At 36.0% G+C, this 15181-nt stretch overlaps 1 long non-coding RNA gene across 2 annotated transcripts; it reads left to right on the top strand.

Moving 5' to 3' along the window:
• The first annotated feature begins 11299 nt into the window (after positions 1-11299).
• On the top strand, positions 11300-14956 carry LOC113290213. 2 transcript variants are annotated; one of them, XR_003331500.1, is made up of 3 exons: positions 11300-12225; positions 13487-13832; positions 13964-14956. It is a non-coding gene; the product is annotated as an uncharacterized LOC113290213 (long non-coding RNA). The 2 variants fall into 2 exon arrangements; XR_003331499.1 differs by having other exon boundaries at positions 13487-14956.
• The last annotated feature ends 225 nt before the right edge of the window (positions 14957-15181 follow it).

The following is a 15181-nucleotide window of genomic DNA, read 5'->3' as shown; positions in this document are numbered from 1 at the left end:
GTTCGAGTGAGATCTTAATAGAAATCAAGGTTTCAAATTATTGTGCAGGAAGAGGAGAATGGTGATAACTCGGGACATTCAAATCTCATCCGGATGGGGACTGTGAAGCACTGTTAGTGAAAATAGAGGACACGAATTCTGGAATTGGGGTCGTGGCTGACAATTAAACCACCTACAATTGGAAATGGTACCGCCATATCAATTCATGGAATTTGTGGAGGATCTAAATTAACGAAACCGTCGTATCAGATTGGGAGCATTAATGTTTTGAGTGGGTATTAAAAACAATGACGATCCAAGTCAGTTATATATTTTTAATTTACATTTGCTTGGTTAGAGCTATTAAATGTTGCCAGTATTACACTGCCAAAAATAAAGAACGATTTTTTAGGGACCATGATTTTGTTGAGGGGATTATGGTTTTATTAGGCCACCTTCCCTATAGTTATAAGGGGTGTCCTAAAACATTGAAATGACTAACCTATCCTTAACCTAATTTAATTTAAAATCAACCCAATAACCACCTATATATATATATATAACCATCACCTCCTCCCACCACCACCACCCACCGTCGCCGATTACCACCACCACCACCTCCGATTATCACCACCACCAACCACTGATTACCACCACCACCACCGCCCATCACCGCCGATTACCACCACCACCACCTCCGATTATCACCACCACTAACCACCGATTACCACCACCACCTCCGATTACCACCACCACCACCACTATATATATATATATATAGCTTAATTTAAAACATTAACAAAGATATTCTCACAAACCCATTACTTGTCATTCGTTTTTGGTTGAATAACTGAGAAATATTCATTAAAATGAGTTGAAAATGGAAGTTGCAGAGAGGTTTAATGGAGGGTTTTTTTCAGAGAAAAGTTCGGTTATCACGAATTAATTTTTTCTTAACCGAACTCAGAGTTCGGTTGATTCGCAAAAAAATACTTTTAACCGAACTCCTTGTATTAAAACAACACAAGTCCATAAGTTCGGTTCCTTCGCAAAATAAGGATATCACCGAACTTTAGTTTACGAAAATAATGAGAAGTCCACAAGTTCGGTTCGTTCGCAAAAATGTTAAGTTTTCTTTGTAACCGAACTTTACCTTTGAAACTTCGTAATCGAACTCTACCTAATTCGCCAAGAAATAAATTTCGTAGTAACCAGACGTTTGGCTAATTGCATATATGCATATATAAGCCCAGTTCGGTTGATTCACAAAATATGTTGAAGTTTGCGAACCAACCGAACTTCTAACACTAGGTTACTTTTAACCTGCAGTTCGGTTTGGAACTTGGTTGCGTTGAAGTTTGCGAACTAACCGAACAGACAAGATGTACCCACATAAATTGTAAAGTTCAAAGTTCGGTTACCTACCATTTTATCCTAGGTAACCGAACATTACACTGTACGACCAAAACCTCTATTAACGAGTGAGTTCGGTAACCTGCGTGTTTGGAAAACGTAACCGAACTCACTTTCAAGTGTGTTCGGTTACATGTTCTTGACATATGGTAACCGAACTGTCCCAAATCTACATAAAAAATTTCATTTTTTTTGAAAGTTTGGAGCAATACAAACAACATTATCTAAGTTTGAAGCCTACCTGAGTACCCAAATACCCTTCCTCCGGTTGTGGTTGGTAAAATCCATCGTTTTTCATGTTTTCCTTCTTTATCTTCTCTAACTTTACTCTCTCAATAATTCTAATTTTTTTAAAAAAAACATATGATTTTTTAATTTCACTAATTATCTTTAACTTAATCATCTCACTAATCATCACACTAACTATTATCAACACTAACTAATCATCACCCAAAATTAATCAGGAGGGTAAATTAGGTATTAATATAAATATCTAGATAAGGAGTGACGTAGATTTACTTCTAATGTCTTTATCCAAAATAAAACCATGGTCCCCCAAAAAACCATGGTCCCCAAAAAAATCGTTCAAAATAAATTGCTCTTTTGGGTTTGAGTACAGTGATATTTGTTTGGCGATATTACTGATAGTGGGAAAGGTTTCTTCATCGTTAAAATAGAAAAAGGCCCAAAGACTAAGATACCTTAGCTGGGGTGCAATATCTGCTTTATGCCTCAGTAATATTGTTATTAATTTTTTTTAAAGAATTGTTAATTCCATTCCACGTATTATATCGTATTGAAACTTCTCTGTCATTTACTACCGGTATAAGTTGGGAGGAATTATCCTCAAAAAAAAAAATCAATTGTTTTTATCTCTTTCGAATGAAATAAACAGTTTGAATTACAAAAAATCCCATATGAAATGAGAATTTGGGAAGGAGAAAATTCTTTTGGCACAAAAAGACCTTATATTGTCATGGCATACAAGGGTTAGACAAGTCTTTAAATAGAGTATTGATGGGATTCTTCATTTTGTAATTCATTTTAATGCAGGTTGCTTCAAAAATTAGAGACTAGAATAGGCACTATGGTAAAAACCCAAATACCATGAGCTTGGATACAAATTGGCCAAGTTTTAAATCTGGCCAACTAGGGTCAATTTTCGCAAACAACTCCTTAGTTACCCGATGGTGCAAATCTCTCGCATCGGATTAGATAGACAAGGCTGAGTTAATTTGGCTCCCATGATGGTTGTTCTTGGCTATGTTGTAAACATGCACATAGCTAAAATAGCCCGCCATATTTTTGATTTTGATTTTGGATTTGTAGTTGCAGGAAATCCTACAACACACCCCTTGTATTATCATGACTATGATTTCTAGATCTAAACTTATTTTATATGAAAATAAAGATAAAAGTGCTAAAATTATAAAGAGAGATGCAAGATTTACGTGGTTCGATCAATGTGATCTAGTTTTTTTCGCAGCCTATTGTCCCTTTTACTTATAGGGCTTATGGTTACGAGACTGCACCCTAAGTGGGGTTTTCTTCGGGCCGAGTGCAGTATAAGCCAAGACTTGTCAAGAATGGCAAGGTACGCTCCAGACGCCCCTGGCACTCTTGACTCAACCGTGTACCTCGGCGCCTTGATCAAATTCCGCACTCCTTGGGAGAGTCCTTATTACCTTAGTCGCCCAACCTAAGTCATATGGTTAATCTGAGAATCCAAGGTGCCTCTCCCGGATGGGCTTTATTGACCCCAAATCTCCATGACTCAGGTTCCAGGGGTTGTGTAACCTTTTCCCTGAGTCATGCTACAGGTACCCCCTTCTATGACGTACTTTAGGTTTTACATTTGCCTCTTGCGAAATTTTATTCGCGAACTAGGGTGTACGCCATAAAGGTTCGCCCCATTCTAATCTTAGATTGTCTCTTGCGAAATTTTCGCGTTTCTTTGTTCTTTTATTCTTTCATTCATTCTTCCATTCTCATAATATCATATCATTTGAAGCAAAGTAAATATTCAAGAGAAATTCTAATACATTATAATTCTGAAATCTTTGTAATTCTGCGATTGTTTCGCATTTTGTAAATCAAATCAAAAATCTTTTTATTCTCTGCAAAAGAAATATTCTAGAGAAACATATAAATTAAATTTTCTCAATTTTCTGTAATTTTGAAATCTCGCAATCTTTGTAATCTTGAAATCTTAGTAATCTTTATAATCTTGAAATTTTTATAATCGTGCGATTGCATCGCTTTTTGTAAATCAAATAAAAAATCTTTTTATTCGTTCCTAGTATAAAGTAAAATGTTCAAGGAGGTGGTACTTATCTTTCATGTGAGTCGCTGTTGTTGTCAAAGAAGTGAATAAATGCCTTGAAATGTATGAATTTCGCGGAGCAAAAAGAAGTGTGAGAAGTGAGACTTGAACCCTTGACCTGCTTCTTGGATTTTCTCGCACCATACCAACTGTGCTAAGCCTCTCTTGCGAAATAATCAAAGATCTTGCGAAGTAATCAAATTCCAACTGTGTGAGAGACAATTCTGTATAAATTTCGCGTAACAAAAATAAACATGCGAGAAGCAAGAATTGATCTCGCGACCTGCTGCTTGCATTCATGCCTCGTGACCAATTGTGCAAGCTTATTCTTTGCGAAATATCTCTGCGAAATTATCATCAACTCTCTTCTGTGCGAAAAATACGCATATGTTGGGAATGATCACACGACCATGAACTCATTAACTTCGCAGATGACCAATTGTGCTGCCTCTTGTTTGCGAAATAATGAAACAATATTGTGAAATTATTCGTTTCTTCGCTCTCTGTAAAAAGGAAGAAAACTATGTTCGCAGGCAAATTCGAACTTGCGACCACGAACACACATACTGCTCTCTGAACCAATTGTGCAAGAACCTCTCTGCGAAATTAACGCATAACTTTTTTCATTATTCTTTTATTCTCCCATGCAAATGAGAAGAAAATGAAAAATATGTGTCTCTGCGAATTCGAACCCGTGACCTATTTATTGTTCGCTCAGCCTTGAACCATATGTGCGAATTTCTGTTTGTGATAGAAATTGCAGCATTTGCCTCTTATCTTTTCTTCGTCCTTCCTTAACTTCTTTCACATTTGCCTTCTTCTCCTGAACATGAAAATCTTCCATTGAAACTTCCATTTTTTCCTTAAATTTCACCACAACAACTAATTTTTTCTCTCCCTCTTTTCATGTCTTTGAATTTTTGATGATGTTTACTCCCTGAAAGTGTGATTTCTTCCATAAAGTTTCCATTTTTGAACCTAAACTTTGTAGATCTAGAAAAATATGAACAATAGCTAATCTTCATGGAAATTTTTTGAACCAATAAGCTACATGGGGGATAAATCCTTTACTCCTCCCTGTTTCTAGCGCCAAAAATGTAGTTGCAGGAAATCCTACAACACACCCCTTGTACTATCATGACTATGATTTGTAGATCTAAATTTATTTGATATGAAAATAAAGATAAAAGTGCTAAAATTATAAAGAGAGACGCAAGATTTACGTGGTTCGATCAATGTGATCTACATCCACGGGGTTAGGTTTCACTATGATTGTTTGTAATTACATATGAATTACAATTGAGACTCCATTAATGAGTATTTGGAGCTTTTGGTTGAAGAAGGAAGAAGAAGGAGATCATAATAATACAACCAATTCTACTTTCTCTCTCTACAGAATGTATCCTCCCCTCAAGTGTGTCTCTTTTTCTGATTATCTCTCCCCTTCCTCTCTCTTGCCTTTCTCTTTATATAGGTGTTTACATAGTGGATGACAGCTAATGTACAGCTAACATTTCCCCTAATTTTCGGATCTGACTTGTGGTATTTTCGCAAGCTTACAAATGTAACATTCGCAACATTCCTAATTTTCGCAAGATCATCACACTTTTCTCATGTTTAAGTTGATGTCACCTGTTATGTCGTTTCTGAAATCATCCTGCGATGTCTTCGCGATGTGTTATTAATAATTTCGCAAGCATATTCTTCTGTGCGAGATTCTGATCCTACATGATTATTGTATTCTTATATTTTGATAAACCAGAAAAATAATTAATAAAACACTACAAGAAATTGGATGGGAGTCTCCATACAAGCTGAGTTCCAGCACCCTTTTGGATATCCATATCTATTGTATGGAAAATAAAATTACTTAGTTAAAAAATTCTTCAACCTCTTCTAAAAGATTACAGTGGAATATCTTAAAGCTTTATTTTCTTTTTCTTTTTTGTTTTTCCCGAAAAAAAAGATACCAATAAAATAAAATTGTGCTACAAATAAAGAATGAAACAAAGTTACAGGGGTACCAAATAGTTAAGAGCTCGTTGACTACAGTCTATACAACGCAACGGGAAAAATGGTGACATGTGTTATGAATATAAATATAGAATAGGATTATGAAATTCACTGTTACAAATAAACCGGTATTCTATAGGAACTCAGATCCGTACCGTATAAGAAATTTTAAGACAATGGAACAACAATCAAAGCCTGTGCCGTCACGGCACGGTTCATATTCTAGTTAAATACATGGAATAAGTACCTGGCTAGTTTGGGGCCTAGTGTGATTGTTTGGGGTCTATGACCACAAGATAAAAAAAAATATTTTGAAGTAAAATGGATAACCCGTTATCCAACTATTTTACTTGATGGCAAAATTATTCCGGATTAATTAGTGCTAATTTGGATGATTAAGTGATGTTTAATCAAGTTAACCCTGAAATAAATTACCATTAATCCATCATCAAAACTTGAAAAAGTTTTGGTTTTTTTTTAAGAATATATCTCGACCCATAATCGGTTTATGTTAGTGCAGTAGTAGACCGATTCTGGGTTGAGTGTTTCCAATTGACGAAGAAAACACATAATCGGTTTTTGTTAATGTCCACATAAACCGATTATCATAAATGGAGTTTATAAAAGTCCACATGATCCGATTGTTACATATTTTCAGAAACAAAATATTCATTACATAGTTTTAGAAATTAGCGCATTATATATACATGACAATTCAGTATGAGAATTCTAGAATGCGACACATTAAATGTTCGTCAATGAACCTCCGAGCACGACGACACAACACCACAAATTCCTTACGGTGAATGAACTTCTTTTCCCCATTACGAATTCTTCATAGGCCGTTGAATCGTTCCAGCTGCAATTGAATGAATTATTACATGTTAGTATGCAAACATTAAACGATCACATATGTATAAAAATCGGGTTGCTCACTTTTTCAAGAGGAGGAGCTAGTGGATGATGGTCGTTCACCATTTTTCTAACTTTAACATACTCTTGCATTGAGCTTTTTATGTATTGGAATCAAAAAGCTAAGTCTCTCCATTTACGGTTTTTTGGATTCGTGGTGCGTTCATTTACGATTATGAATCAATCAGATTTTGTTTCAATTTGTTCATATATATTTGTATGAGATAGTGAACAATTGAACAACTCTATGTGAAGCACAATTAGATTCATTTTATTATCCTTCATGATTGATTGATCATCATATTTGATCTAGAAGTGTTAAATGAATGTGGTTAAGACAAAAGTGTTCATATGGCTAACTTCGGTTAACTGTTATTGAGCCAACTCAATATACACGTTTAGGTACGGTTACCCATATCTAAATGAAGGTACATTTCATTTGTGTGTAACACACTAAGACCATCTAACGGTGGAGATTGATTGCTTTATTATTAAGTAGACTTAGCTTGAATCCTAAATCAGGATTTCATCTAGCGGTGAACATTGAATGCTTTGTTACTAAGCTATCTTAGCTTTGATTGTAAGCAACTCTGATTTGAAAGACTATATAAGGGAGAACTCTAGCATCTGGAAAACCTAATCTCGGAACTTTCCCGTGTTCTAGTTGCAAACTAGAGTGGATTCTCCTTTAACCTAGTTTTTCCAAAACCATATTAGGTTAACTACTTGAAGACTTCATTTGGGATTCGTGAAGCCAGATCCAACTATTTTCTCTGTAGTTGGGTATCCTGATCTTACTTGTTCTATCGTATTGAGTATAATATTTTCTCTAAGATTTGCTCAAGATTTATCTCCGATAGGTAAGATATAAAAAGTAGTCACAAAGTTCTTCGTCTCAGACTTTATTAAGTGGCGTTCCATCAAAAGGGCCATCTATATTTGATTACGTCAAGTGTTTTTGGCTTACTATTTGTTTCCAATTTTATGTAGTCCATACTCTTTCATTTTTTTTCCGAATGGGTTCCTAGATTGTCAACATCCCTTCCGGACGTCCCGCAAACACCTACAAAACCTTCTTCCATATTGGCGAGGCCGAAGAAAGCACAAAATGGAAGGCCATCTTCTTTCTTTGAGTTAAATTGGTCATTGTAGGACAATTCATTCTTACTGCACCCTTAAGGGCAGAAACGGGTCAGAGCACCTCATTCACAAATCATCTTCTTTTAGTGCAATGATAATGATGTATGTACCAGGAATATAAGGGGCTTCTCTAAAATGCAGGGGCAATTTTTGTTTACCATAAAAGATTTTTTGAGAGTTCTGTTAGATGTCGCATATCTGCTATATTTTGAATACCATGTTCAAATTATCATAATCATTCACTGACTTAAGTAAATTACACTTATGTTTGATTTTAGGGTAACAACCATATGTTTATTACAATCTAGCATCTGACTTGATCAAATATTATTTATATCTGAATCAGGGGATGAATTGCATGACGTTGAACCGAAGAAGCTCATTTGGAAATTCCGTCAACTCAAAAATTGATATTCGCTTAACGTATATCCAGGTGTGAAAACAAGGTCGCAGAACCTATACCCAGGTTCCCTAAATCGTTCCCTTTCTAAATTTTCATGTTGTAGACAAGTATTGATCCCATAAAATATATATTTAAAAAAAATGGTGCAGGTATCTTCTCCGAATCTAGGTCACAGACCACATCGGGTCCACCCTTTTTGCTGCCCTAGACAGTGAAGTCCAAAGTATTGTCCATGAAGGTTGTTGCAGCTTTTGAAGAGCCGTTGAATGTGGAGCTGGACTACCAAATAACTCTTTCTGTGTATAAAAATTAGAAGCAAGTTAATCCAAGCTTCACGGGTTGTCGAATGCCTTACACATCTATGCATCCTCTTTCTGGACAACCAACGGGTCAATTGGTAAAGGTGCCTGCAATTATCAATCAGATCTGAATCAAGAGAGTTCAACGTTTGTTGAAGGATTCCATAACAAATTGGCACTGGATTTATAGAGGTTTTCACCACTAAATATGTTTGTGTTGATCATCATAGTGAGAAGGATTGATTATCCACGCCGTTCCTGCAGAATAAACGGGTGATTATCAACTCTCTTATGCAGACGATTCACATTTACACCTTCAGAGACCATTGGACCCATGCACTGTGAATAAAGCCAAATAAAGCCGCTGCATTTAAGGAGAAAATAAAATCGTTGTCTATGATATACTAGAATAAATATAGAGATTTCAGAAACTGTGAATGGATGTAACAACACACTCCAGAAAGTAACTAAGCACACAACCAAAAAAACTGCTAAAAATAAAAATGGGATAGATTAAATTAAGGTTGAAATTAGCTAAAATTAAAGGCAAACAATCTCTGCAATTCAAAAGCAAGCAAGATGCATATTATTTTCATGCATAAATATAAAACCGTTTCTTCATATACCTTCTTTATTTTGGTAACATATTACTGGATATCCACCATCGACCAAGATCTTTCATTCCAAGAAAGAATCTTGGAAAATAATTTTTCATTGTGTATTACATTGATGCAGATAGGGCGGGTTCGGCTACTTGCAACTACCAATAAAATTAGGTTGTGTTAGACCAATTATATATACGAAGCTTTACCAATAAAATGTAAAACATATTATTGGTAGTTAAATTTATTTGACCTTCATTTGAACACATATTATCAATTAGCCAAGCCTATTCACTTTAATATTCTTTGAAATGGTTTTATAACATTTGAGTGCTGATTTATCAGGTAATGTTGAAGCACCAACCCTAGTTAGTAAGTTCGCGAATGATTCGCGAATCATTCGCGAATTTTTCCGTATCACGAATTTTACCGTCTTATTCGCGTACGTTTGCAACTCCGAACCCAAGTCGCGTATTATGTGGCATTCCCGGATTATTCGCGAATCGTTCACGAGTTTTACGTATCCCGAATGATACGTCTGCTTAATTCGCCATAAATTCTTTAGCTTTTACTTTTCAAAGACTCCACTTTTTGGGCTTTACTGCCTCCCGAACATACACGACCGAATATTAGACGTATTGTAATTTTTATGAAACAAAAACGACTGAAGAGATTTGAAGGTGAAGGTGAGAGAGATCTCAAACTCACTAACCAAGCATCTAAACCACTATACGACGTCCTTTTGGATAACTAATGTTGTATATATTATTAATATCATCATATTGAGTTTATTTTTTCCTTAAATAACTCACACATATGCATAAAAATTGGTCTATGACCTTATAAATACAAATTATTTGTTATATATAGATACCGAATTTTCAGAGCCGAACTCACATTTATAAATCGAATTATACACGTACGTATGCCGTTCCGAATTGATGACGAATCACGTCCCGTTGACCGAATTTTGGACCGAATCTGAATTTTACAAAACCGTATAATACTCGTACGTTTGCCGTTTCGTACGTTTGCCGAATCCCGAATTGCTAACTAGGGCACCAACACCCACTACCAAATACTATTGATGCTCCCTCTAAAACTAGGCATCATATTTTGAGTGGCAAGAAAATATGGGTCCCCACCGGTTTTCAAGATCTTTGTTTTCACGGCTGATCTAATTCCAGACCGTTACGACACGGGTCATATTCTAGTTTATACAAATGAACAAATAAATATGAAAATGGAATCTGAAATAAAATGAATCTAAGTAGAATAAACCCATACCCAACTCCCCCTTTTAATGAGCAATAAGAAATCAAATTAGAGATCCCATTTCAAATTAGAAATCAAATATAATGCATTAAGCATCCAAGGAATAGCGCCAAAATCCCCCTACACATATGTGTGATGCAAATGGGTTTTTCAAGAATTTAAGCTCAACTACAACTGAATTACACAACTGCACACAATTCAACACTACCATCATAAAACTTTCCCTAATTTCAATTTCTATTCACAGAATCGAAAATTGCTAAAAAAGAAAAAAATCAATTACCACAGAAAATCAATTGAAGTCGAAGAACAGGGTTTACTCCTATGGATAGAGATATATGGTCATCGTCACAGTCTGCGTTTTCTGAGATCCCCAAATCGCAAAGGAGAGAAGAAAATTTTGGATGGATATTTGGTTCTGCTGCTAATAAGAGGAGAGATCAAACGGGCTTAGTTTGAGAAGGAGACGATCCAACGGCGCCTGTCAAATATACGACACCTGTCAAATATACGGGACAACTTAAAATACGTTCACCAACGAAAAGTACGTGCATACATCAAAATTGGTTAGCATTTTCTGATTTGGGTTGCGCTCATTAAAGGGGGAGATGTGACATCATTTTTTAAGACCCTAACCCGGAGATGCTCTAATCAAAATCTGAAAAAAAAGAAAGATAAGACTGACTTTACCAGGTGCTATCCAGGCAGAAAAACGAACGGTCATAAAACACAAAGTGGCCCATGAGGCAAATACATGTGGCGTGTAACATGTGATCGCGTTGGAAACAGAATACTCAACCGACTAGAAAAAGCAAGAAGCCACCTAAAAATTCGTTGTTTTGATCTCGTCCTTTAATTCCCAACAATACCTTTTAATCGCATCCGTTTATCCTTTTTTAGGTTTTCAATAAATTTGGGTTTTCTCTTCCATTTAGATATTGGGTTTTTCTGTTTTCCTTCACTCCGCCTGTTTCATTTTCATTTCTTCTCAGATTTTGATCTCTTTCATAGGATTTCGTAAACTGATTTTTAGGTTTTCATCTATAGAAGATCGAAAGTTTGATACAACTTTTTGAAGATTTCATTAGGTTTTCTCTTTTCAGATATGGTTTTCTAAATCGTTTTTCCGTTGAATTTCTTAGTTTTTCCTCGATTCATATCGATTTTAGATTGTTCGTGGTCTCTTGTGTCTCAGATCTGGTTTTCCAAATCGTTTTTCCGTTGAGTTTCTTAGTTTTTCTTCGATTTATATTGATTTTAGATTGTCTGTGGTCTCTTGTGTTTATTTTTTTTGGTTTTGCAGGTGATTAGATGGCGAGGATTCTATCAATTAAGATGGACAGTTCTGTTTATATGTTTCTTTGGTTTAGAAGTTGGATCTTGGTTTCAGATGAGAAAGCAGAGGTGAATCTATATGGTGTATATCAGTAATTCTTCATTTCAATGATGTGAAGAGAGATCCGGAGGCTTGCTGATTTATTGATTGATTGATTGATTGATGATAGATTGGTGAGGATTTGAGGTTAAAAGATGAGATGTGAAAGAGATCGATGCAACATCTCTATGTACAGAGTATTGTGTATCGGATCTTCTTTGTCATCCCGACCTTTGCCATGACAGGTGCGCTTGCTTGGCAGGTCAACCAAACCCTAATAAAAAAAAATTGATTTGTGGTTTAGCAGGGGAGTTCGCACGGGGTCTTTTTTGCCCGGGTTCTCTCTTGTTGTGTGTCTGTGCTGTCACTCTTGCTACGATTCTTGAATTGTCTCAAACGTGTTACTCCACTATCAACAATAACGATTATCCAATCCCACCGGTGATGAATCTCAAAGGAATTTCACAGCAACGCTGCAGTTTCAGCTCAAGGTACATAACAAAATACCCGCACTTAATTTAATTCTTAAGATTTCATACTAGTAGATCACTCTAATTAGATGACCTTTGAAAAGTAGTTACTGCTTTGTTCGATGCCAACATGAGCTCAGTTTTGTCAATGCTCAAAATTTTCAAAATTTGTTTGAATTGAAATTAGTTAGGTTCAAAACACACAAAAGTGTACCATACCAATTTGAAGACGCACCGCAACTTCTTGTTTACAAGCTCAATCATGTGCACTTTTATGTGTACTCTTTTGCGAAACCTATTAGATTTAAAAGTTCATTACTTGATGTGCACTCATACAAATTTCTACATTCTATTTCTTGCTCGATTTGTTGGATATTAAATATAATATTAATGAAGGAATCTTGCAATTTTTAAGATTTTAAGTTGTGTACAAAAAATTCATTTAATTAGTTCAATTATCAGAACATGTGTAGGTTATAAGTTGTATGTTGTTGCTTTATTTTATTGCGAAAAAAGAAAGTTCGCTGGTCATCCTGAAACAAGTAAAAGCCCCGTGGGTTGTTAAATATTGTGAAGTCTGTATGAACTTTCAAGGTTGATTCATTGTTGAAGCGTTTGTTGCTTAAGCTGGGTGGGTACAGTTATATTCTGTTAGCTATTATAGATGATACACGGATAAAATTGTCATCGATGTTTAGGCAACTGCTGAAAGAAAGTTGGGATTTGGCATTTCGTTTGAAACTGTTGCACATATAACTGCCTGAAGTTCAAGTGCTGCTTAGTATCGGCTGGTAAACTTTTGTAGTTGATTTTTAGGATCCCCTCTTGCAGATGTTGCAGATTATGTTCTTTTGTGGGCCATTCATGCATCAATTGATCTGGAGTTTTGGGTGGTAAACAAGGTTAAATTTTACAATTGGTCTGATCAACAGTTTTGTGCTTTGTGCTTTTGGTAATTTACCTGGATTATTAAGAGATTTTTTTTGTGGTTTGTGCTTTTGGTAATTTACCTGCATTATTAAGAGAAGTTAAAGATTTATTTTTGCTAAAGTATTATAAAGGTTCTGCTTGTTTTGTGCTTTGTGCTTTTGGTAATTTACCTGGATTATTAAGAGAACTTGGAGAACTAGTTTTTCTAAAATATTATAAAGGTTCTGCTTATGCGCATGTATTTTTATGGTCTGGCCGATTTTGATTTCTAAAACAGTGTAGTGGAGTATGCTTTGATAGAAATACGCCATTACAACTCTTTTGACAAAAAAATTTCGGATGGATTTTGCAGTAGCTCGTTTATCAGCTAAACATCCGATCAACTCGATTTTTTGGGCTTGCATAAAATTATTACCATCGGCCAAATATCGTACTACCTATTCGTTAGTCTATCGAACTAAATGGTAAGACCCCTCAAACCTCTCAAGGTTTGCGGAGGATGATCCTAGTCCTTGTTCATCCTATTGTGGCTCGTAGGGTTGGTCAGATGACTCTTTAGGGTTGGCAAGAGCAGTCAAGGAAGCTGGAAATACAGGGCAGACGGGTAATATACAAATGCAAACAAAGACTTTGAAGACGGATTATGGGAATCTTTGAAGACGGATTTTGCTGTAGCTTGTTTATGAGCTAAATATCAGGTGATCAGCTCACTTTTGTTGGCTTACATAGTTGCATGTCTCTCGGGTCTTAGGATTAGGGCAGAAATATCTTTGAAGCAATTGTTGTTGAGTATTACTCATCGTTGACAAAATCTGGATGGGTTTTGCAGTAGCTCGTTTATCAGCCAAAATATCTCACTATCAGCCCATTTGGTTAGTTTTAACTAATGGACTTGTAAGCTCAAGATGGTAAGAGCGCTCAAATCTCTTAAGGTTTGAAGAGGATGATGGTTCGAATCCATCCGAGTCCTTGTACATGCTATTGTGGCTCTTAGGCTCTGATTACTGCTTGGCAGGAGCAGTCAAGGAAGCCAGAAATACTCGTGCGGGCAGGTAGGTAATAAACAAATGTTGTGGCAAACAAAGACTTGAGTCACTCGACCTTTCACTGCAGCCAACTGCGCCTCTTCCTGTCTCTTTCAATCAATGCAACCAAAGGCTATGACCTTTCACTACCTACAAATGGAGGTAATATTATTTTCTTTAAGCACGCAGATAAAAAATATACAAGATGCCAGAGGCCATTCTCCCGATGGGTTGAATGGAAACCCACTGGTCAGCGTCTCGGAAAATAATCTTGTCACACTGCATTTGCATGTTTGATAAGTACATGTATGGTGGTAAGGCTTACTCTAGTGGGAGGGTAAGATTCAAGTTTTTAGTTGAATCCACATCACCGAAATGCAACGCCCGCCCGCCCGCAGTGGTGATCCGACATTCCATGCGCCATTTGTAACGGCAACAGACGCCATTAGTCGGAATTTACAAAGAAGCAATATGGAGTCGAGATATAAAAACATCAGCACCTCCATCACATGTTTTGCGGGTACACCTCTTTGTAAATCCTCACGAGACTCAACTCGTCTAGTATTGAAAGGCTTGTTACACGGGCTAAGTGTAATCGCGGATCAGGTGACAATGACGTAGATTTATGATGTTTCCCTATTTTATTTTTAATTTTATTTTTAGTTTTTGTTTTTAATTTATGAATATGTGTGGTGCTGACCGAGTGTACTTTTTTTGGTTAAATAAATGTTGATGTGTACCGTGAAAATGACATAGTTATGTTATTTTTCCATGCATTATTAATAAGGTTTTCCCTATTTCTCACCCCCACTTTTCCTATTTCCTGTACCCTTGACAATTTTGAAAGTGAAACCACTTTGAAATTCAGATATTTCCAATTTACCACCTATAAAAATTAAAAACTGATTAAAATATATCTCCAATCTAGTCAATAAAGATAACCAAAATGATGATCGTTGATCCCATTTTTGGCCGTTCGTATTTGAACAACTAGAGAAAATTGTAGTCGTCGGCATGTAGAC

Source organism: Papaver somniferum, chromosome 6 (genome assembly GCF_003573695.1).
Source record: "Papaver somniferum cultivar HN1 chromosome 6, ASM357369v1, whole genome shotgun sequence".
Lineage (NCBI taxonomy): Eukaryota > Viridiplantae > Streptophyta > Magnoliopsida > Ranunculales > Papaveraceae > Papaver > Papaver somniferum.
The sequence above is the reverse complement of the archived record's forward strand: the minus strand, read 5'-3'. Positions and strand labels throughout refer to the sequence as shown.